We start from the raw sequence: 23,838 nt of genomic DNA, 5'->3' as shown, positions 1-23,838 counted from the left end.
AGGGATTTGCTCAAGGGCCCAGCAATGGTATCACTCTGCCGGCCAGGAGATCTGAACCAGCGGCCTTCCACTCACAGGCACAGAGTCCAAACATTCTGTGAAATTCTGGCTCTTGGCTGTTTTTCACACAAAGGACAGTCATGGAAAACCTGTCACTTTACTACATCACTAACTTCAGTCAATATAAAATCTGCCAGCCTCGTGATTAATTCACAGGGGAAATAAATGTTACATTTCATTATATACAGTGGTACCTCGGTTCTCGAACTTAATCTGTTCCGGACTCCGGATCGAATCCTAAAAAGTTTGAGTTCTGATCAAATTTTTCCCATAAAAAATAATGGAAAACCATTTAATTGGTTCCCAGCCCCCCAAAAATTACACCTAAATATATGTTTTTTTGTTTTTTTTTTAGCATTTAAACACAAAATGAACAGGATAAAACAAGAAGAGCATTTTTTTTCTTAATGGCTTCCAAAACGATAAAGATCTTATCCCAACATTACCCCTGTCCTGCCCCGATCGTCCGCTCCTTCCGTGTGCCACGCCCCCTCGTTAACCTCGTGTGGGATCCCCATATGATCAGCTATTTCTGGTTGTTCTCATTAGTCCTGTGTATTAAGTCCGCGTTTCAGTTTGTTTCCCCAGTCCGGTCATTGGGTGCGTTCAACTTGATAACAGCGCTGGCTTAAAGCAACGCAATCTGATCCTGACGCAATGCATTATGGTTAGATGCATTGTGACCTCTCACCCGGCTGCAGAAACTGGAACCGCCTCCGTGACGACACACCTTTGCCCTTATTGGCTGAAGAGTTTAGTTACACGCATGACGTTTGTATCCCAGGCAGTTCCGATGCGTAATCTGCTATTTCTCCCGAATATCATGTAAAGCAGTGAGAACTGGTTTTCAGTTAATTTACCTGGCAAAATAAAGTTTAAACAAATTACATAAATGCTCTAATAGTACACGTAAGTTAGTGGTTTATTTATTGTTAGCTACTGTAATGTTGCGCTGCTTTATTTGGTTAATCGTCCAGTCTGTGAAGAAGGCATTCAAGTAAGAATTGCATTGTAGTATGACTCATTTCCTGGTGCGTATAATTTATATTAGGTCAGCGTTCACGGTTCGACTTCTGATATTCAGATCAAGTTCTAGGTCAAACTTAGGGAACTTTCAAGAAATTCGAGTTCTAGTGAGTTCGTGAACCGAGGTACCACTGTACTTTATACAATGTTAATATATAACTGCCGACTGGAGGTGTTGTTATTGGTGGGAAAGCAGACAGAGTATCTTTGTACATATACTGTGACAATAAAGATATTCTATTCTATTCTCTCCTCAGCCAGGAGCAGCTGTGGCCAGCAGAGGCTGCCAGTGAGCAGCCAGAGACAGCAGTCATACGGAAGCACCCAGCTCTGGGCTCCATCACATGAACACGCCTGCTGACAATAACACTGACATACCACTTATACACCCTGTGGATAAAGAGCCCTCACTGTTTCTATAGCAGGTTAGGATGCTGTGCCTGTGATCAGAAGGAAGACTGGATGGGAACGGAAAAGTCACTTTTCTGTTTGTTACTGCATCACTACCTTCAGTCATTATAAAAAGAAAATCCAGCCTAGTTACTAATTTATATTTTATATATTGAAACATATCCATGTAAAACAAACCAGACATGATTTCCCATCCCCACGTCACTTACAGAGCCATCCTGGAGTTCTTGACCACAGGCAGCAGCCTGCTGTGCTCTTTATCTGATCTGATAAATTTCTTCAGATCAAACACATCCAGCTCCTCATCTGACATCAGCATCACAAAGGCCAGAGCTGAATACTGTGCAGGTGAGAGGTCTTCTGCTGAAAGGTTTCCTGAATTCAGGTATCTTTGTACTTCCTTTACTAGAGAATTGTCACCCAGCTCAGTCAGACAATGGAACAGGTTGATGGTCCTTTCTGGAGATAAATTCTCCTGTATTTTCCCCTTGATGTATTGGCCTGTTTCCTTAATGTTATGTGAGCTGGTTCTTGTCTGTCCCAGTAGCCTTTGTAACAGAGTCTTACTGGAGTCTGTTGAGAGGCCCAGGAGGAAGCGGAGGTAGAGGTCCAAGTGTCCATTCTTGCTCTTTAATGCCTGATCCACTGCAGCCTTCAGCAGGTCAGCTGATGAGTTTGACAGAAACACATACAAAGCAGCGAGATACTCCTGGACGCTCAGATGCACAAAGCAGTACACCTTTGTCTGATACAACCCATATTCCTCTTTAAAGACTTCTGTGCACACTCCAGAGTAAACTGAAGCTTCAGTGACATCAATGTCATTCTCTGTCAGATCTTGCTCATAAAATATGAGATTGCCTTTCTCAAGGTTGTCAAAAGCCAGTTTACCAAGTTTTAAAAGGAATTCCTTGCTGTATTCATTAAGCTTGAATTCATAGTTTTTTATATACTTGTCTTTTTTTAAACTTGTCTGAAAGATCAGGAAGTGTGTGTACATTTCAGTCAGAGTCCTTGGAATTTCTCCACTGTCAGTCTCACTAAAAAGCCTCTTAAGCACAGTGGCTGAAATCCAGCAGAACACAGGTATGTGGCACATGATGAAGAGGCTCCTTGATGATTTCACATGTCTGAAAATCCTGCTGGTCAGGTTCTCATCACTAAATCTCCTCCTGAAATACTCCTCCTTCTGGGAATCCCTGAACCCTCGTATCTCTGTCATCCGGTGGATGCAGTCAGGAGGTATCTGATTGGTTGCTGCAGGCCGGGAGGTTATCCAGAGGAGAGCGGATCGAAGCAGATTCCCCTTAATGAGGTTAGTCAACAGCACATCCAGTGACATTTTGTTTGTTACATCAAACCAGCTCTCATTGTTCTGAAAATCTAGAGGAAGGCGAAACTCATCCAGACCATCAAAGATGAACAAGACTTTGCACCTAAACAGCTCAGTGGATTCAAGTGATTTCAGTTCTGGGTCAAATCGGTGAAGCAGTTCAATCAGACTGTATTCATCCTTAATCAAGTTCAGGTCCCGGAAAGGAAGAGTAAATATGAAGTGAATGTCCTGGTTTGCTTTTCCTTCTGCCCAGTCGAGAATAAATTTCTGCACAGAGACTGTTTTCCCGATACCTGCCACCCCTTTAGTGAGTACAGTTCTGATAGGTGTCTCACGCCCACATAAGGGTTTAAATATATCATTGCACTTGACTGTAGTATCTTCTGTTTGCCTTTTCTTGGATGCTGTTTCAATCTGTCTCACTTCATGTTCATCATTGACTCCTCCAGTCCCACCTTCAGTTATGTAGAGTTCTGTGTAAATCTCACTGAGAAGTGTTGGCTGTCCTCCCTTAGCTATCCCTTCAAATACACACTCAAATTTCTGCTTCAGGGTACATTTCATCGTGCTGGACATGAGCTCCCCTGAAGAAAAATAAGAGGAAAATGCACTAATTCTCAACATGATCCTGACCATTGAGGTAGGAGGATTAAAACACACAACATTAATCCCAACATGACGACCTTAACCCTACCCAGTTACCAAACAAAAAACGAGATTTTTGGCATGTTTAGTTTTTTGATCGCATTCACAGATGTTTGTGGGGACCTGAGAAATGGTCCCCACACTGTAAAAATTATACATTATTTTTGTTGGGATACCTAATCCCCCCCCCCCCCACATACAAACACCTTTTACTATTTCATTGCTTTAAATTCCACATCCTACATATTCTTACTGAAGCCCCAGATATCTGTACAGCAGTTCCGGTCCTAGCTGATGTGGAGCCCTAAGACAGCATCACCACTGGCGCCCCCTGCCTGAGGCAAAGTGAAACTGGCTGGCAAGTCGGCGCCCCCTCAGAAGGTGGTGCCCTAGGCGGCCGCCTATGTCACCTATAGGACTGACCGGCCCTGGCTGGGGTGGCATTAAACCCGGCCAATAACAGCACCTAAGCCAGATTATAACTTTCTAAACACAAAGTAAACAGCAAGAGAAATTACAGCTGGCTGGCATTCATGCACAAAACCTCATTCAATGAGCACGTCGCTCACATGATAATGCTGTTTGCTGTGCATATAAGACTAAGTAATAAAAATGCAAAGGATTTAAACTATTAGTTAAAAAGGGGGATGGGAACAGAAAAGCATTTTATTTGCCTATTACAGTTACTATCCTGAGACAGATGCAGTGGACGGTTCATGCAGGTGCAGCAGGACACTTTAAATATAAAGTGTATTTCTGACAATGATGCTGTAGGTTATTCCCGATCCCAAACACCTGAAAAGTATTTCCAACTTTCCCTAATGAATTTACACAAGGAGGAACTGACATTAATTTTAGCTATTTATTAAATTAGCAAATGCCGAATTATCCAAGGTAAGCTAGTAACACTCTGCTCCACGGACCTCAGACAGTAACACGGTAATTACTCTGATTAGTGATTATTACATTTTTCCTGTTTTTCCTCCTCTTCTCTTCTTCTTTTTCCTCCCTGGGCATCGGAGGGCTTTGGTCTTTCTGATATGATAGTATCTGTTTGAATTAGATACCATTAATGGTGTCACACACTTATCAATCGTATCAATGTCACTTAAAGACGCCACAGTGTGTGATACAGAGGGGGGGGGGGGGGGGGTGCGCAGGGCAAAGCAAAGAATATTGTTTGTTTAAAAACCTTTTTCTAATTTTGAAATAATAGTGTAAAATAGTAGTAAATCAATATAGTAAAAGTCAAAATCTTAATTTCCCCCTTCCCTTTCTGCCCCTTTTGAATGGACGGCGCCCCTGACATGTTCCTGTACTGCCTATGCCACGGGGCGTCCTGATATACAGGGTTCAAGTCAATGTATTTTATATAGCGCCTTTCACTACCGAGTCCAAGGTGGCATGTTCCTGTACTGCCTATGCCACGGGCCGCCCTGATATACAGGGTTCAAGTCAATGTATTTTATATAGCGCCTTTCACTACCGAGTCCAAGGTGGCATGTTCCTGTACTGCCTATGCCACGGGCCGCCCTGAGCCCAACATGACGACCTTAACCCCTACCCAGCCCTAACCTTAACCATAAGTTACCAAACAAAATACGAGATTTTTGGCATGTTTAATTTTTTGATTGCATTCACCGATGTTAGTGGGGACCTGAGAAATGGTCCCCGCACCGTAGAAATAACAGGGCATTTTTGTTGGGATACCTAATCCCACCCCCCACACACACAAACACCTTTTACTATTTTATTGTGTTAAAATTAAGCTTTAAATTCCACATCCTACATATTCTTACTGAAGCCCCAGATATCTGTACGGCAGATCCGGTCCTAGCTGATGTGGAGCCCTAAGACAGCATCACCACCGGCGCCCCCTGCTTGAGGCAAAGTGAAACTGGCTGGCAAGTCGGCGCCCCCTCAGAAGGTGGTGCCCTAGGCGGCCGCCTATGTCACCTATAGGACTGACCGGCCCTGGCTGGGGTGGCATTAAACCCGGCCAATAACAGCACCTACGCCAGATTATAACTTTCTAAACACAAAGTAAACAGCAAGAGAAATTACAGCTGGCTGGCATTCATGCACAAAACCTCATTCAATGAGCACGTCGCTCACATGTTAATGCTGTTTGCTGTGCATATAAGACTAATCAGTAATAAAAATGCAAAGGATTTAAACTATTAGTTAAAAAGGGGGATGGGAACAGAAAAGCATTTTATTTGACTATTACAGTTACTATCCTGAGACAGACGCAGTGGACGGTTCATGCAGGTGCAGCAGGACACTTTAAAGATAAAGTGTATTTCTGACAATGATGCTGTAGGTTATTCCCGATCCCAAACACCTGAAAAGTATTTCCAACTTTCCCTAATGAATTTACACAAGGAGGAACTGACATTAATTCTAGATATTTATTAAATTAGCAAATGCCGAATTATCCAAGGTAAGCTAGTAACACTCTGCTCCACGGACCACAGACAGTAACACGGTAATTACTCTGATTAGTGATTATTACCTTTTTCCTGTTTTTCCTCCTCTTCTCTTCTTCTTTTTCTTCCCTGGGCACCGGAGGGCTTTGGTCTTTCTGACATGATAGTATCTGTTTGAATTAGATACCATTAATGGTGTCACACACTTATCAATCGTATCAATGTCACTTAAAGACGCCACAGTGTGTGATACGGAGGGGGGGGGGGGGGGGGGGGGGGGGGGGCGCAGGGCAAAGCAAAGAATATTGTTTGTTTAAAAACCTTTTTCTAATTTTGAAATAATAGTGTAAAATAGTAGTAAATCAATATAGTAAAAGTCAAAATCTTAATTTCCCCTTCCCTTTCTGCCCCTTTTGAATGGACGGCGCCCCTGACATTTTCCTGTACTGCCTATGCCACGGGCCGTCCGGATATACAGGGTTCAAGTCAATGTATTTTATATAGCGCCTTTCACTACCGAGTCCAAGGTGGCATGTTCCTGTACTGCCTATGCCACGGGCCGCCCTGATATACAGGGTTCAAGTCAATGTATTTTATATAGCGCCTTTCACTACCGAGTCCAAGGTGGCATTTTCCTGTACTGTCTATGCCACGGGCCGCCCTGATATACAGGGTTCAAGTCAATGTATTTTATATAGCGCCTTTCACTACTGAGTCCAAGGTGGCATTTTCCTGTACTGCCTATGTCACGGGCCGCCCTGTTATACAGGGTTCAAGTCAATGTATTTTATATAGCGCCTTTCACTACCGAGTCCAAGGTGGCATTTTCCTGTACTGCCTATGCCACGGGCCGCCCTGATATACAGGGTTCAAGTCAATGTATTTTATATAGCGCCTTGTACAAAATTATATAAATTATATATGATTACCCTTCTGCAGGTCTTCATTCAGCCTCTGAGCAAGTTCATTCACGTTCGTATTCTTCAGGATTATAACCATGACGTTGAGAGCATCAGCTTCACCGTAGTAATCTATCATCTTGTTGGCGAGGTCAATTATATCAAAGCCCTTCACCTGACCCCAGGGAAGGGGCTTTAACTCTTTATACTCTGTGTGACTCAGTTTCCATTTAAACTCCTTCAGCTGTTCACCATCGAGCTGCTTCAGATACTCCAGCAAGAGGTTGGGGAGCGAGGTCTGGGTCTGCAGAATGTCAGAGATGAGTCCATGAGACTCACAAACCCGTACATGGTCACTCACACACATGCACTGACCTTTCTGTTAACAGAAGGCAGGTTTCCTGCTCACAGTCTTATATGTCTGCTGGAGATACCTGCTGTGATTCTTTCATTACTATAGGAGACACGTGTGTTTATTTCTGCATTATTATTTAACCTTATTTAAGCAGGTTAGTCTCACTGATTTAAAAAATCTCTTTTAAAAGAGAGACCTGCCCAATATAAAGAGTTTCAAGTTAAGATCGAATACAGCACATTAAAACAATAGGGTCAAATCATAACAGACTGCATATTTTAGATTAAGTTATTCTGTTGCACCTGTCTGTACCATTTGGTGTAGGGCGGTAAGGAAGTAATATAATTATACATATTTTAGATTAAGTTATTCTGTTGCAGCCCGTCTGTACCATTTGGTGTAGGGCGGTACGGAAGTAATATAATTATACATATTTTAGATTAAGTTATTCTGTTGCAGCCCGTCTGTACCATTTGGTGTAGGGCGGTACGGAAGTAATATAATTATACATATTTTAGATTAAGTTATTCTGTTGCAGCCCGTCTGTACCATTTGGCGTAGGGCGGTACGGAAGTAATATAATTATACATATTTTAGATTAAGTTATTCTGTTGCACCTGTCTGTACCATTTGGTGTAGGGCGGTACGGAAGTAATATAATTATACATATTTTAGATTAAGTTATTCTGCTCCAGCCCGTCTATACCATTTGGTGTAGGATGGTACGGAAGTAATATAATTATACATATTTTAGATTAAGTTATTCTGTTCCAGCCCGTCTGTAACATTTGCTGTAGGGCGGTACAGAAGTAATATAATTATACATATTTTAGATTAAGTTATTCTGTTGCAGCCCGTCTGTACCATTTGGTGTAGGGCGGTACGGAAGTAATATAATTATACATATTTTAGATTAAGTTATCTGGTGCAGCCCATCTGTACCATTTGGTGTAGGATGGTACGGAAGTAATATAATTATACATATTTTAGATTAAGTTATTCTGTTCCAGCCCGTCTGTACCATTTGGTGTAGGGCGGTACGGTACGGAAGTAGCCTGGGGAAGAGCACTGTGGAGAGGGAGCTTTTTGTCTGCTATGTTCAGCAACCTTCAGGTGAAAATCGTTATTCAGCTTAAGCTTCCCTGCCTTTCAGTGTTTGGTATTTATGGACAAAATGCATCAAATGCCGAAATGCTGTAGCCAAACCTCTTGGTGAGCCATTGCTTAGATGATTATGGCTGTAAGGAAACCAGGTCCTGTGTATCAGTCTGACTCTGCAATAAAAACCAAAAGTAATGTTAGCTTCATATTCAAAAGTCTTAACAGCTGCAATATTTTACAACTAAAGCAAACTGGTCAGTTTTTACTCACACAGGCAGTTTGCAGTCGCAGGCAGAGATGTCCACTGATCATTTGGACTCATAACTATGGGCCATATTTCACCCTGTGTTTAGGTCAAAAAAGGATACAGCCATTACACTGCATGTTCCTTCAGTACTCAATGGGCACTTTGGATATTAAACTATACGCTTTTCTATCAATGTATTCAGTACTTGAAGTCGGTCAGTACTCACAGGTATGCAGTACCAGCACCTCTTTGTTTTTCTCTTCAGAGTACCGGCACCTCACAGTATCTGCTGAGAGTACTGGCACCTGGCACTGAATAACAAGGGGAGTACTGGCACCTAGCACTGAATAACAAGGGGAGTACTGGCACCTGAGACTGAATAACAATAGAATAGAATAGAAGCTTTATTGTCATTGTATATAAAATACACAACAAAACTAGGCATGCAACTACTGTTCAATGCAATAAAGAATCAGAAAAACACAGTCAAACAAATAAATATTGTCATGATCAGCTCCAAACGATCCTCATGTGTGCCACGCCCACCTCGTTACCTCCTTTTTCTGCCTGATTGTTCTCACCTGGTGCTCGTTAAACTCAGCCTGTGTTGTGTATATAGTCCTCGTCTCGGTTAGTTTTCCCGAGATTTGTCATTGACGTTTGTAGATGTGCTTTCCCCGGTCCTGTCTTCGGAATAAAACCCCGTTTCGTTGACTTCCTGGCTTGGTTTGCCTTCTTCCCCGTTCGCCTGCAGCACTTTACGTGACAAATACTTTTCTGTGTTTGCATATACAGTACTGTGCAAAAGTCTTAGGCAGTCCAAAGAAATGTTTAAAGCTGTTTATCTGGGTAGCAAGTGTACTTTGGCTTAGAACAAAAAACACAATTTAACATTAGAACATGTGCAAATTGAGAGTAACACAATAAAAACTAGTAATAATTTCTTCTGTTTTATAAAAAGTAACTGATATCTAGTTGGATGGCTAGATGAACACCGCTTCAGTTCCCAAACTTCTCCTCAGGGGCACCTCAGTCGTTACATGATTTTGTTAAATGTCACCAACAGCTCAATTAAATAATTAAATTAATTGGTTTAAAAAGTCAGTCACAGATTGACTAGTTGTATGGGGTGTGCTGGTGGCCAAGTCAAAAAATACATGGCTGCACTGGACAGTTGCTGCAAATACTGGGGTGATTTTAGCAGAGGTTCTGAAATGGCTAAGCTGACACACTTTGACAGGCATAATATCATAGTTTTACACCAACACGAGGATAATCTAAACATAATTTTATTTGCCAACTAAAGACAAATAGCAAGTAGCAAATATCAATCCTTGGGAAGAATAAGATTGGATTAGTATTATTAAACTGGGTTTTATAATCACTAAAGACTAATATTGCACACGGATTATTTTTTGTTGTTGTTCAGTGATCTCTTGGCCCAAGGGAAGACACTGTCCTTGAGTGTGGAGGTGCGTGTTTTAATGGACCCCTATCACCTACCAGAGGGCAGCAGGTCAAACAAGTGGCCCGTGGGATGGGCAGAGTCTCTGAGGATGTTTTGAGCTCTGGAGAGGCAGAGGGATCTGGAGATGGCCTCCAGGTGTCACACACGTACGGGGTACGGACCGGGAAGCAGAGGCAGGACTTCAGGAATCGGGGAACACGGGGTTTAATCAAAAAGTACAGACAAGCAGGGCAACGGAACAGGCAACAAACTCAAAATGACATTAATGACCGGACTGGAGAAACCTACTCAAACGCAGACTTGAATAGATCAGACTAATTCAGCAGTGTGACTGTGTCTGACCTGTGTGTCTCAAAGCGAGCAAAGAAGCAGTTTAGCTCCCCTGCCAGTGGGGCGTCTGCATTAACAGTATCGGTGTTGCTGCTCTTGTAGTCTGTGATCTGCTGTATTCCCTGCCACACCCGCCTTGGTTGCCGTCTGTGAAGTTGTCCTACATTTTCATTTTCTTTTGCTGTCTTGGCAGCTTTGATGCACTTCCTCAGGTCATCTCTCCCTGTGCAGTACTGTACCCTGTCCCCTGTGCTGTACTGTACCCTGTCCCCTGTGCAGTACTGTACCCTGTCCCCTGTGCAGTACTGCATCCTGTGCTGTACTGTACCCTGTCCCCTGTGCAGTACTGTCCCCTGTGCTGTACTGTCCCCTGTCCCCCTGTGCTGTACTGTACCCTGTGCAGTACTGCCCCCTGTGCTGTACTGTCCCCTGTCCCCTGTGCTGTACTGTACCCTGTCCCCTGTGCAGTACTGTGCCCTGTCCCCTGTGCTGTACTGTCCCCTGTGCAGTACTGCCCCCTGTGCTGTACTGTCCCCTGTCCCCTGTGCTGTACTGTACCCTGTCCCCTGTGCAGTACTGTGCCCTGTGCTGTACTGTACCCTGTCCCCTGTGCTGTACTGTACCCTGTCCCCTGTCCTGAAGGCAGTGTCACAGTTCCTGATGAGTGAGTGAACTTCTCTCATTATCCAGGGTTTCTGATTTGGAAAAACCTTGGCGAGTTTGTTGACACTGACATTGTCAGCACAGCTTGCAATGTAGAACAGCAGAGTTTGTTCGTCCTGCTCTAAGTCCTGATATTTAAATAGACTGCACTCATTGTGTGTAGTTGGGAAATAGCGCCCCCTGGGCAAGTCTTACTTTCTTCCTGAGGGGGATATAGGCTGGTATGAGGAGAAGAGCAAGGTGGTCTGACTGGCCTAAATGTGGTAAAGGCACAGTTCTGTAGCCATGCTTAATGTTAGAATAAACACTGTCAAGTGTGTTTGCCCCCTGCTGGCAGAGTTCATGTATTGAGTGAATTTGGGGAGAACAGTCTTTAGCCATCCCTGAATGAAGTCAGCAGCTATAAGATTAATTCCATCAGGATGAGCCTGCTGCTGCTTGTTTAAAGTACTGTATAGTTAGTTCTGGGCAGTGCAAACATTGGCATCCAGAGGGAGGTAAAGTTACTACAGTTAGCTCTCTCGGTAAATAAAAAGGTCTTTATATGACTGACAGAGCCTCCAAATCAGGAGAAAAGTGACTGTCTGTGGTTCGACTGTGTGAGAAGTGAAAGGTGACAAGGGGAGTACTGGCACCTGGCACTGAATAACAAGGGGAGCAATGGCATCTGATTCTGAATAACAAGAGGAGTACTGGCACCTGGCACTGAATAACAAGGGGAGCAATGGCATCTGATTCTGAATAACAAGAGGAGTACTGGCACCTGGCACTGAATAACAAGGGGAGCAATGGCATCTGATTCTGAATAACAAGAGGAGTACTGGCACCTGGCACTGAATAACAAGGGGAGCAATGGCATCTGATTCTGAATAACAAGAGGAGTACTGGCACCTGGCACTGAATAACAAGGGGAGTACCGGCACCTGGTACTGAATAACAAGGGGAGCACTGGCACCTGGCACTGAATAACAAGGGGAGTACTGGAACCTGGTACTGAATAACAAGAAGAGTACTGGCACCTGGCACTGAATAACAAGGGGAGTACTGGAACCTGGTACTGAATAACAAGGGGAGCAATGGCATCTGATTCTGAATAACAAGAGGAGTACTGGCACCTGGCACTGAATAACAAGGGGAGCAATGGCATCTGATTCTGAATAACAAGAGGAGTACTGGCACCTGGCACTGAATAACAAGGGGAGCAATGGCATCTGATTCTGAATAACAAGAGGAGTACTGGCACCTGGCACTGAATAACAAGGGGAGCAATGGCATCTGATTCTGAATAACAAGAGGAGTACTGGCACCTGGCACTGAATAACAAGGGGAGTACCGGCACCTGGTACTGAATAACAAGGGGAGCACTGGCACCTGGCACTGAATAACAAGGGGAGTACTGGAACCTGGTACTGAATAACAAGAAGAGTACTGGCACCTGGCACTGAATAACAAGGGGAGTACTGGAACCTGGTACTGAATAACAAGAAGAGTACTGGCACCTGGCACTGAATAACAAGGGGAGTACTGGCACCTGGCACTGAATAATAAGGGGAGTACCGGCACCTGGTACTGAATAACAAGGGGAGCACTGGCACCTGGCACTGAATAACAAGGGGAGTACTGGAACCTGGTACTGAATAACAAGAAGAGTACTGGCACCTGGCACTGAATAACAAGGGGAGTACTGGAACCTGGTACTGAATAACAAGGGGAGTATTGGCACTTGGCTTTGAATAACAAGGGGTTCACTGGCACCTGGCATTGAATAACAAAGGGAGCACTGGCACCTGGTACTGAATATCAAGGGGAGTACTGGCACTGGATAACAAGGGGAGCACTGGCACCTGGCACTGAATAACAAGGGGAGCACCGGCACCAGGCACTGAATAACAAGGGGAGTACCGGCACCTGGCACTGAATAACAAGGGGAGCACTGGCACCTGGCACTGAATAACAAGGGGAGTACTGGAACCTGGCACTGAATAACAAGGGGAGCAATGGCATCTGATTCTGAATAACAAGAGGAGTACTGGCACCTGGCACTGAATAACAAGGGGAGCAATGGCATCTGATTCTGAATAACAAGAGGAGTACTGGCACCTGGCACTGAATAACAAGGGGAGCAATGGCATCTGATTCTGAATAACAAGAGGAGTACTGGCACCTGGCACTGAATAACAAGGGGAGTACCGGCACCTGGTACTGAATAACAAGGGGAGCACTGGCACCTGGCACTGAATAACAAGGGGAGTACTGGAACCTGGTACTGAATAACAAGAAGAGTACTGGCACCTGGCACTGAATAACAAGGGGAGTACTGGAACCTGGTACTGAATAACAAGAAGAGTACTGGCACCTGGCACTGAATAACAAGGGGAGTACTGGCACCTGGCACTGAATAATAAGGGGAGTACCGGCACCTGGTACTGAATAACAAGGGGAGCACTGGCACCTGGCACTGAATAACAAGGGGAGTACTGGAACCTGGTACTGAATAACAAGAAGAGTACTGGCACCTGGCACTGAATAACAAGGGGAGTACTGGAACCTGGTACTGAATAACAAGGGGAGTATTGGCACTTGGCTTTGAATAACAAGGGGTTCACTGGCACCTGGCATTGAATAACAAAGGGAGCACTGGCACCTGGTACTGAATATCAAGGGGAGTACTGGCACTGGATAACAAGGGGAGCACTGGCACCTGGCACTGAATAACAAGGGGAGCACCGGCACCAGGCACTGAATAACAAGGGGAGTACCGGCACCTGGCACTGAATAACAAGGGGAGCACTGGCACCTGGCACTGAATAACAAGGGGAGTACTGGAACCTGGTACTGAATAACAAGGGGAGCACTGGCACCTGGCACAGAATAACAAGGGGCGTAAGGGCACCTGGCACTGAATAATAAGGGGAGTACCGGCACCTGGTACTGAATAACAAGGGGAGTACTGGCACCTGGCACTGAATAATAAGGGGAGTACCGGCACCTGGTACTGAATAACAAGGAGAGTACTGGCACCTGGTACTGAATAACAAGGGGAGTACTGGAACCTGGTACTGAATAACAAGAAGAGTACTGGCACCTGGCACTGAATAACAAGGGGAGTACTGGCACCTGGCACTGAATAACAAGGGGAGCAATGGCATCTGATTCTGAATAACAAGAGGAGTACTGGCACCTGGCACTGAATAACAAGGGGAGCAATGGCATCTGATTCTGAATAACAAGAGGAGTACTGGCACCTGGCACTGAATAACAAGGGGAGTACCGGCACCTGGTACTGAATAACAAGGGGAGCACTGGCACCTGGCACTGAATAACAAGGGGAGTACTGGAACCTGGTACTGAATAACAAGAAGAGTACTGGCACCTGGCACTGAATAACAAGGGGAGTACTGGAACCTGGTACTGAATAACAAGAAGAGTACTGGCACCTGGCACTGAATAACAAGGGGAGTACTGGCACCTGGCACTGAATAATAAGGGGAGTACCGGCACCTGGTACTGAATAACAAGGGGAGCACTGGCACCTGGCACTGAATAACAAGGGGAGTACTGGAACCTGGTACTGAATAACAAGAAGAGTACTGGCACCTGGCACTGAATAACAAGGGGAGTACTGGAACCTGGTACTGAATAACAAGGGGAGTATTGGCACTTGGCTTTGAATAACAAGGGGTTCACTGGCACCTGGCATTGAATAACAAAGGGAGCACTGGCACCTGGTACTGAATATCAAGGGGAGTACTGGCACTGGATAACAAGGGGAGCACTGGCACCTGGCACTGAATAACAAGGGGAGCACCGGCACCAGGCACTGAATAACAAGGGGAGTACCGGCACCTGGCACTGAATAACAAGGGGAGCACTGGCACCTGGCACTGAATAACAAGGGGAGTACTGGAACCTGGTACTGAATAACAAGGGGAGCACTGGCACCTGGCACAGAATAACAAGGGGCGTAAGGGCACCTGGCACTGAATAATAAGGGGAGTACCGGCACCTGGTACTGAATAACAAGGGGAGTACTGGCACCTGGCACTGAATAATAAGGGGAGTACCGGCACCTGGTACTGAATAACAAGGAGAGTACTGGCACCTGGTACTGAATAACAAGGGGAGTACTGGAACCTGGTACTGAATAACAAGAAGAGTACTGGCACCTGGCACTGAATAACAAGGGGAGTACTGGCACCTGGCACTGAATAACAAGGGGAGCAATGGCATCTGATTCTGAATAACAAGAGGAGTACTGGCACCTGGCACTGAATAACAAGGGGAGCAATGGCATCTGATTCTGAATAACAAGAGGAGTACTGGCACCTGGCACTGAATAACAAGGGGAGCAATGGCATCTGATTCTGAATAACAAGAGGAGTACTGGCACCTGGCACTGAATAACAAGGGGAGCAATGGCATCTGATTCTGAATAACAAGAGGAGTACTGGCACCTGGCACTGAATAACAAGGGGAGTACCGGCACCTGGTACTGAATAACAAGGGGAGCACTGGCACCTGGCACTGAATAACAAGGGGAGTACTGGAACCTGGTACTGAATAACAAGAAGAGTACTGGCACCTGGCACTGAATAACAAGGGGAGTACTGGAACCTGGTACTGAATAACAAGAAGAGTACTGGCACCTGGCACTGAATAACAAGGGGAGTACTGGCACCTGGCACTGAATAATAAGGGGAGTACCGGCACCTGGTACTGAATAACAAGGGGAGCACTGGCACCTGGCACTGAATAACAAGGGGAGTACTGGAACCTGGTACTGAATAACAAGAAGAGTACTGGCACCTGGCACTGAATAACAAGGGGAGTACTGGAACCTGGTACTGAATAACAAGGGGAGTATTGGCACTTGGCTTTGAATAACAAGGGGTTCACTGGCACCTGGCATTGAATAACAAAGGGAGCACTGGCACCTGGTACTGAATATCAAGGGGAGTACTGGCACTGGATAACAAGGGGAGCACTGGCACCTGGCACTGAATAACAAGGGGAGCACCGGCACCAGGCACTGAATAACAAGGGGAGTACCGGCACCTGGCACTGAATAACAAGGGGAGCACTGGCACCTGGCACTGAATAACAAGGGGAGTACTGGAACCTGGTACTGAATAACAAGGGGAGCACTGGCACCTGGCACAGAATAACAAGGGGCGTAAGGGCACCTGGCACTGAATAATAAGGGGAGTACCGGCACCTGGTACTGAATAACAAGGGGAGTACTGGCACCTGGCACTGAATAATAAGGGGAGTACCGGCACCTGGTACTGAATAACAAGGAGAGTACTGGCACCTGGTACTGAATAACAAGGGGAGTACTGGAACCTGGTACTGAATAACAAGAAGAGTACTGGCACCTGGCACTGAATAACAAGGGGAGTACTGGCACCTGGCACTGAATAACAAGGGGAGCAATGGCATCTGATTCTGAATAACAAGAGGAGTACTGGCACCTGGCACTGAATAACAAGGGGAGCAATGGCATCTGATTCTGAATAACAAGAGGAGTACTGGCACCTGGCACTGAATAACAAGGGGAGTACCGGCACCTGGTACTGAATAACAAGGGGAGCACTGGCACCTGGCACTGAATAACAAGGGGAGTACTGGAACCTGGTACTGAATAACAAGAAGAGTACTGGCACCTGGCACTGAATAACAAGGGGAGTACTGGAACCTGGTACTGAATAACAAGAAGAGTACTGGCACCTGGCACTGAATAACAAGGGGAGTACTGGCACCTGGCACTGAATAATAAGGGGAGTACCGGCACCTGGTACTGAATAACAAGGGGAGCACTGGCACCTGGCACTGAATAACAAGGGGAGTACTGGAACCTGGTACTGAATAACAAGAAGAGTACTGGCACCTGGCACTGAATAACAAGGGGAGTACTGGAACCTGGTACTGAATAACAAGGGGAGTATTGGCACTTGGCTTTGAATAACAAGGGGTTCACTGGCACCTGGCATTGAATAACAAAGGGAGCACTGGCACCTGGTACTGAATATCAAGGGGAGTACTGGCACTGGATAACAAGGGGAGCACTGGCACCTGGCACTGAATAACAAGGGGAGCACCGGCACCAGGCACTGAATAACAAGGGGAGTACCGGCACCTGGCACTGAATAACAAGGGGAGCACTGGCACCTGGCACTGAATAACAAGGGGAGTACTGGAACCTGGTACTGAATAACAAGGGGAGCACTGGCACCTGGCACAGAATAACAAGGGGCGTAAGGGCACCTGGCACTGAATAATAAGGGGAGTACCGGCACCTGGTACTGAATAACAAGGGGAGTACTGGCACCTGGCACTGAATAATAAGGGGAGTACCGGCACCTGGTACTGAATAACAAGGAGAGTACTGGCACCTGGTACTGAATAACAAGGGGAGTACTGGAACCTGGTACTGAATAACAAGAAGAGTACTGGCACCTGGCACTGAATAACAAGGGGAGTACTGGCACCTGGCACTGAATAACAAGGGGAGCAATGGCATCTGATTCTGAATAACAAGAGGAGTACTGGCACCTGGCACTGAATAACAAGGGGAGCAATGGCATCTGATTCTGAATAACAAGAGGAGTACTGGCACCTGGCACTGAATAACAAGGGGAGTACCGGCACCTGGTACTGAATAACAAGGGGAGCACTGGCACCTGGCACTGAATAACAAGGGGAGTACTGGAACCTGGTACTGAATAACAAGAAGAGTACTGGCACCTGGCACTGAATAACAAGGGGAGTACTGGAACCTGGTACTGAATAACAAGAAGAGTACTGGCACCTGGCACTGAATAACAAGGGGAGTACTGGCACCTGGCACTGAATAATAAGGGGAGTACCGGCACCTGGTACTGAATAACAAGGGGAGCACTGGCACCTGGCACTGAATAACAAGGGGAGTACTGGAACCTGGTACTGAATAACAAGAAGAGTACTGGCACCTGGCACTGAATAACAAGGGGAGTACTGGAACCTGGTACTGAATAACAAGGGGAGTATTGGCACTTGGCTTTGAATAACAAGGGGTTCACTGGCACCTGGCATTGAATAACAAAGGGAGCACTGGCACCTGGTACTGAATATCAAGGGGAGTACTGGCACTGGATAACAAGGGGAGCACTGGCACCTGGCACTGAATAACAAGGGGAGCACCGGCACCAGGCACTGAATAACAAGGGGAGTACCGGCACCTGGCACTGAATAACAAGGGGAGCACTGGCACCTGGCACTGAATAACAAGGGGAGTACTGGAACCTGGTACTGAATAACAAGGGGAGCACTGGCACCTGGCACAGAATAACAAGGGGCGTAAGGGCACCTGGCACTGAATAATAAGGGGAGTACCGGCACCTGGTACTGAATAACAAGGGGAGTACTGGCACCTGGCACTGAATAATAAGGGGAGTACCGGCACCTGGTACTGAATAACAAGGAGAGTACTGGCACCTGGTACTGAATAACTAGGAGAGTACTGGCACCTGGTACTGAATAACAAGGGGAGTACTGGCACCTGGCACTGAATAATAAGGGGAGGACTAGCACCAGGCACTGAATAACAAGAGGAGTACTGGCACCTGATTCTGAATAACAAGAGGAGCACTGGAACCTGGTACTGAATAACAAGGGGAGCACTGGCACCTGGCACTGAATAACAAGGGGAGTACTGGCACCTGGCACTGAATAACAAGGGGAGCAATGGCACCTGATTCTGAATAACAAGAGGAGTACTGGCACCTGGCACTGAATAACAAGGGGAGTACTGGCACCTGGCACTGAATAACAAGGGGAGCACTGGCAACTGGTACTGAATAACAAGGGGAGCACTGGCACCTGGCCTTGAAAAACAAGAGGAGCACTGGCACCTGGTACTGAATAACAAGGGGAGTACTGACACCTGGCACTGAATAACAAGTGGAGCACTGGCACCTGGCCCTGAAAAACAAGGGGAGCACTGGCACCTGGCACTGAATAACAAGGGGAGCACTGGCACCTGGCACTGAATAACAAAGGGAGCACTGGCACCTGGCACTCAATAATAAGGGGAGTACCGGCACCTGGTACTGAATAACAAGGAGAGTACTGGCACCTGGTACTGAATAACAAGGGGAGTACTGGCACCTGATTCTGAATAACAAGAGGAGCACTGGAACCTGGTACTGAATAACAAGGGGAGTACTGGCACTTGGCACTGAATAACAAGGGGAGCAATGGCACCTGATTCTGAATAACAAGAGGAGTACTGGCACCTGGCACTGAATAACAAGGGGAGCATTGGCACCTGATTCTGAATAACAAGAGGAGTACTGGCACCTGGCACTGAATAACAAGGGGAGTACTGGCACCTGGCACTGAATAGCAAGGGGAGCATTGGCACCTGATTCTGAATAACAAGAGGAGTACTGGCACCTGGCACTGAATAACAAGGGGAGTACTGGCACCTGGCACTGAATAACAAGGGGAGCAATGGCACCTGATTCTGAATAACAAGAGGAGTACTGGCACCTGGCACTGAATAACAAGGGGAGTACTGGAACCTGGCACTTAATAACATGGGGAGTACTGGCACCTGGCACTGAATAACAAGGGGAGCACTGGCAACTGGTACTGAATAACAAGGGGAGCACTGGCACCTGGCCTTGAAAAACAAGAGGAGCACTGGCACCTGGTACTGAATAACAAGGGGAGTACTGACACCTGGCACTGAATAACAAGTGGAGCACTGGCACCTGGCCCTGAAAAACAAGGGGAGCACCGGCACCTGGCACTGAATAACAAGGGGAGCACCGGCACCTGGCACTGAATAACAAGGGGAGCAGCGGCACCTGGCACTGAATAACAAGGGGAGCACTGGCACCTGGCCCTGAAAAACAAGGGGAGCACTGGCACCTGGCACTGAATAACAAGGGGAGCACTGGCACCTGGCACTGAATAACAAGGGGAGCACTGGCACCTGGCACTCAATAATAAGGGGAGTACCGGCACCTGGTACTGAATAACAAGGAGAGTACTGGCACCTGGTACTGAATAACAAGGGGAGTACTGGCACCTGATTCTGAATAACAAGAGGAGCACTGGAAACTGGTACTGAATAACAAGGGGAGTACTGGCACTTGGCACTGAATAACAAGGGGAGCAATGGCACCTGATTCTGAATAACAAGGGGAGTACTGGCACCTGGCACTGAATAACAAGGGGAGTACTGGCACCTGATTCTGAATAACAAGAGGAGCACTGGAACCTGGTACTGAATAACAAGGGGAGTACTAGCACCTGGCACTGAATAGCAAGGGGAGCATTGGCACCTGATTCTGAATAACAAGAGGAGTACTGGCACCTGGCACTGAATAACAAGGGGAGTACTGGCACCTGGCACTGAATAGCAAGGGGAGCATTGGCACCTGATTCTGAATAACAAGAGGAGTACTGGCACCTGGCACTGAATAACAAGGGGAGTACTGGCACCTGGCACTGAATAGCAAGGGGAGTACTTACACCTGGCACTGAATAACAAGGGGAGCACTGGCACCTGGCCCTGAAAAACAAGGGGAGCACTGGCACCTGGCACTGAATAATAAGGGGAGTAGCGGCACCTGGTACTGAATAACAAGGGGAGTACTGGCACCTGGTACTGAATAACAAGGGGAGTACTGGCACCTGGCACTGAATAACAAGGGGAGTACTGGCACCTGGTACTGAATAACAAGGGGAGTACCGGCACCTGGCACTGAATAACAAGGGGAGTACTGGCACCTGGCCCTGAAAAACAAGGGGAGCACCGGCACCTGGCACTGAATAACAAGGGGAGTACCGGCACCTGGCACTGAATAACAAGGGGAGTACCGACACCTGGCACTGAATAACAAGGGGAGTACCGGCACCTGGTACTGAATAACAAGGGGAGTACTGGCATCTGGTACTGAATAACTAGGAGAGTACTGGCACCTGGTACTGAATAACAAGGGGAGTACTAGCATGTATTTTGTGGAATTTGTGCCGTAAGTTTCGGGTACGTGCCGTAAGTGTTACGTGCCGTAAGTTTAGGAGGATGCCTGCAGGTCCTTCGGACGTCCTGCCCACTCGCCGATTGGTCAACTGCTCCCTCGACTCCGCCCTCTGGACCTGACCCCGCCTCCCTTGCCCTCGGAGCAGTTTCCGGTTCATCGGCTGAAGAGATTGCTTCTTTGTCCCTTCGTCTGCCCGCTACTTGCTTCTCGCCTGCTAGCTCGCTCTTTGTTCGCTTTTGCTTTGTTTGATTGACTGTGTATGACTGATTTGCCCTCGACTTTCGATTCTCGCCTCGCCCTTATTTGTACTTTCGCCTTGGTTTCTGATTGCTTGATTGGTTTTGGACTTTCGCCTGTGTTTCGACTTCGCCTCTCGGTTTTCCCTTTTGATACCATTGCCTTGGCTTGGTGTTTCGTGTTTCACTAGGTGTGTAGGGAGTGTCTGCCTTTTTGTTTATTCGTTAACGTGGGGATTATTGTTTGTTTGGTCAGGGAGGTAGATTTAGGCATTGTTGTTTCGTTTCACCATTTTCTTTGTGTTCCCTTAGGTAGTTCAGCTTGGGTTACTCGGTAGATGTGCTTTTGTTTGTTTCTTTGGCCTTTGTCACTCCTGACGTTCGTTACACCTAGTGTTTGTACTGTGTTTGTGAAAAACTATAAAAAAAACTATAAAAAAAGACTCCCTCTGTGTCCCGTGTTCCCTTCTCCTAGCCCTAGTTGTCCTGTCCTCCCCAATCCCTCCTTCCCTTTCACTTTGTTGCGGTCCAACCCTAGACTGGATCGTAACACCTGGCACTGAATAATAAGGGGAGTACTGGCACCTGGCACTGAATAACAAGGGGAGTACTGGCACCTGATTCTGAATAACAAGAGGAGCACTGGAACCTGGTACTGAATAACAAGGGGAGTACTAGCACCTGGCACTGAATAGCAAGGGGAGCATTGGCACCTGATTCTGAATAACAAGAGGAGTACTGGCACCTGGCACTGAATAACAAGGGGAGTACTGGCACCTGGCACTGAATAGCAAGGGGAGCATTGGCACCTGATTCTGAATAACAAGAGGAGTACTGGCACCTGGCACTGAATAACAAGGGGAGTACTGGCACCTGGCACTGAATAGCAAGGGGAGTACTTACACCTGGCACTGAATAACAAGGGGAGCACTGGCACCTGGCCCTGAAAAACAAGGGGAGCACTGGCACCTGGCACTGAATAATAAGGGGAGTAGCGGCACCTGGTACTGAATAACAAGGGGAGTACTGGCACCTGGTACTGAATAACAAGGGGAGTACTGGCACCTGGCACTGAATAACAAGGGGAGTACTGGCACCTGGTACTGAATAACAAGGGGAGTACCGGCACCTGGCACTGAATAACAAGGGGAGTACTGGCACCTGGCCCTGAAAAACAAGGGGAGCACCGGCACCTGGCACTGAATAACAAGGGGAGTACCGGCACCTGGCACTGAATAAAAAGGGGAGTACCGGCACCTGGCACTGAATAACAAGGGGAGTACCGACACCTGGCACTGAAAAACAAGGGGAGCACCGGCACCTGGCACTGAATAACAAGGGGAGTACCGGCACCTGGCACTGAATAACAAGGGGAGCACCGGCACCTGGCACTGAATAACAAGGGGAGTACCGGCACCTGGCACTGAATAACAAGGGGAGTACCGGCACCTGGTACTGAATAACAAGGGGAGTACTGGCATCTGGTACTGAATAACTAGGAGAGTACTGGCACCTGGTACTGAATAACAAGGGGAGTACTAGCATGTATTTTGTGGAATTTGTGCCGTAAGTTTCGGGTACGTGCCGTAAGTGTTACGTGCCGTAAGTTTAGGAGGATGCCTGCAGGTCCTTCGGACGTCCTGCCCACTCGCCGATTGGTCAACTGCTCCCTCGACTCCGCCCTCTGGACCTGACCCCGCCTCCCTTGCCCTCGGAGCAGTTTCCGGTTCATCGGCTGAAGAGATTGCTTCTTTGTCCCTTCGTCTGCCCGCTACTTGCTTCTCGCCTGCTAGCTCGCTCTTTGTTCACTTTTGCTTTGTTTGATTGACTGTGTATGACTGATTTGCCCTCGACTTTCGATTCTCGCCTCGCCCTTATTTGTACTTTCGCCTTGGTTTCTGATTGCTTGATTGGTTTTGGACTTTCGCCTGTGTTTCGACTTCGCCTCTCGGTTTTCCCTTTTGATACCATTGCCTTGGCTTGGTGTTTCGTGTTTCACTAGGTGTGTAGGGAGTGTCTGCCTTTTTGTTTATTCGTTAACGTGGGGATTATTGTTTGTTTGGTCAGGGAGGTAGATTTAGGCATTGTTGTTTCGTTTCACCATTTTCTTTGTGTTCCCTTAGGTAGTTCAGCTTGGGTTACTCGGTAGATGTGCTTTTGTTTGTTTCTTTGGCCTTTGTCACTCCTGACGTTCGTTACACCTAGTGTTTGTACTGTGTTTGTGAAAAACTATAAAAAAAACTATAAAAAAAGACTCCCTCTGTGTCCCGTGTTCCCTTCTCCTAGCCCTAGTTGTCCTGTCCTCCCCAATCCCTCCTTCCCTTTCACTTTGTTGCGGTCCAACCCTAGACTGGATCGTAACACCTGGCACTGAATAATAAGGGGAGTACTGGCACCTGGCCCTGAAAAACAAGGGGAGCACTGGCACCTGGCACTGAATAACAAGGGGAGTACCGGCACCTGGCACTGAATAATAAGGGGAGTACCGGCACCTGGCACTGAAGAACAAGGGGAGTTCTGGCACCTGGTACTGAATAACAAGGGGAGCAATGGCACCTGGCACTGAATAACAAAGGGAGTACCGGCACCTGGCACTGAATA

At 46.9% G+C, this 23,838-nt stretch overlaps 2 pseudogenes; both read right to left on the bottom strand.

Annotated features, from left to right (window-relative positions):
* Positions 1-23,838, bottom strand: part of LOC111835269 (NACHT, LRR and PYD domains-containing protein 12-like) — a 202,143-nt pseudogene that overhangs the window by 20,542 nt on the left and 157,763 nt on the right.
* The window catches only part of LOC111842342 (NLR family CARD domain-containing protein 3-like), a 35,218-nt pseudogene that overhangs the window by 3,584 nt on the left and 7,796 nt on the right, over positions 1-23,838 (bottom strand).

The sequence above is a fragment of the Paramormyrops kingsleyae genome, chromosome 4 (assembly GCF_048594095.1).
Source record: "Paramormyrops kingsleyae isolate MSU_618 chromosome 4, PKINGS_0.4, whole genome shotgun sequence".
Lineage (NCBI taxonomy): Eukaryota > Metazoa > Chordata > Actinopteri > Osteoglossiformes > Mormyridae > Paramormyrops > Paramormyrops kingsleyae.
This window is presented reverse-complemented; position numbering and strand designations above follow the sequence as displayed.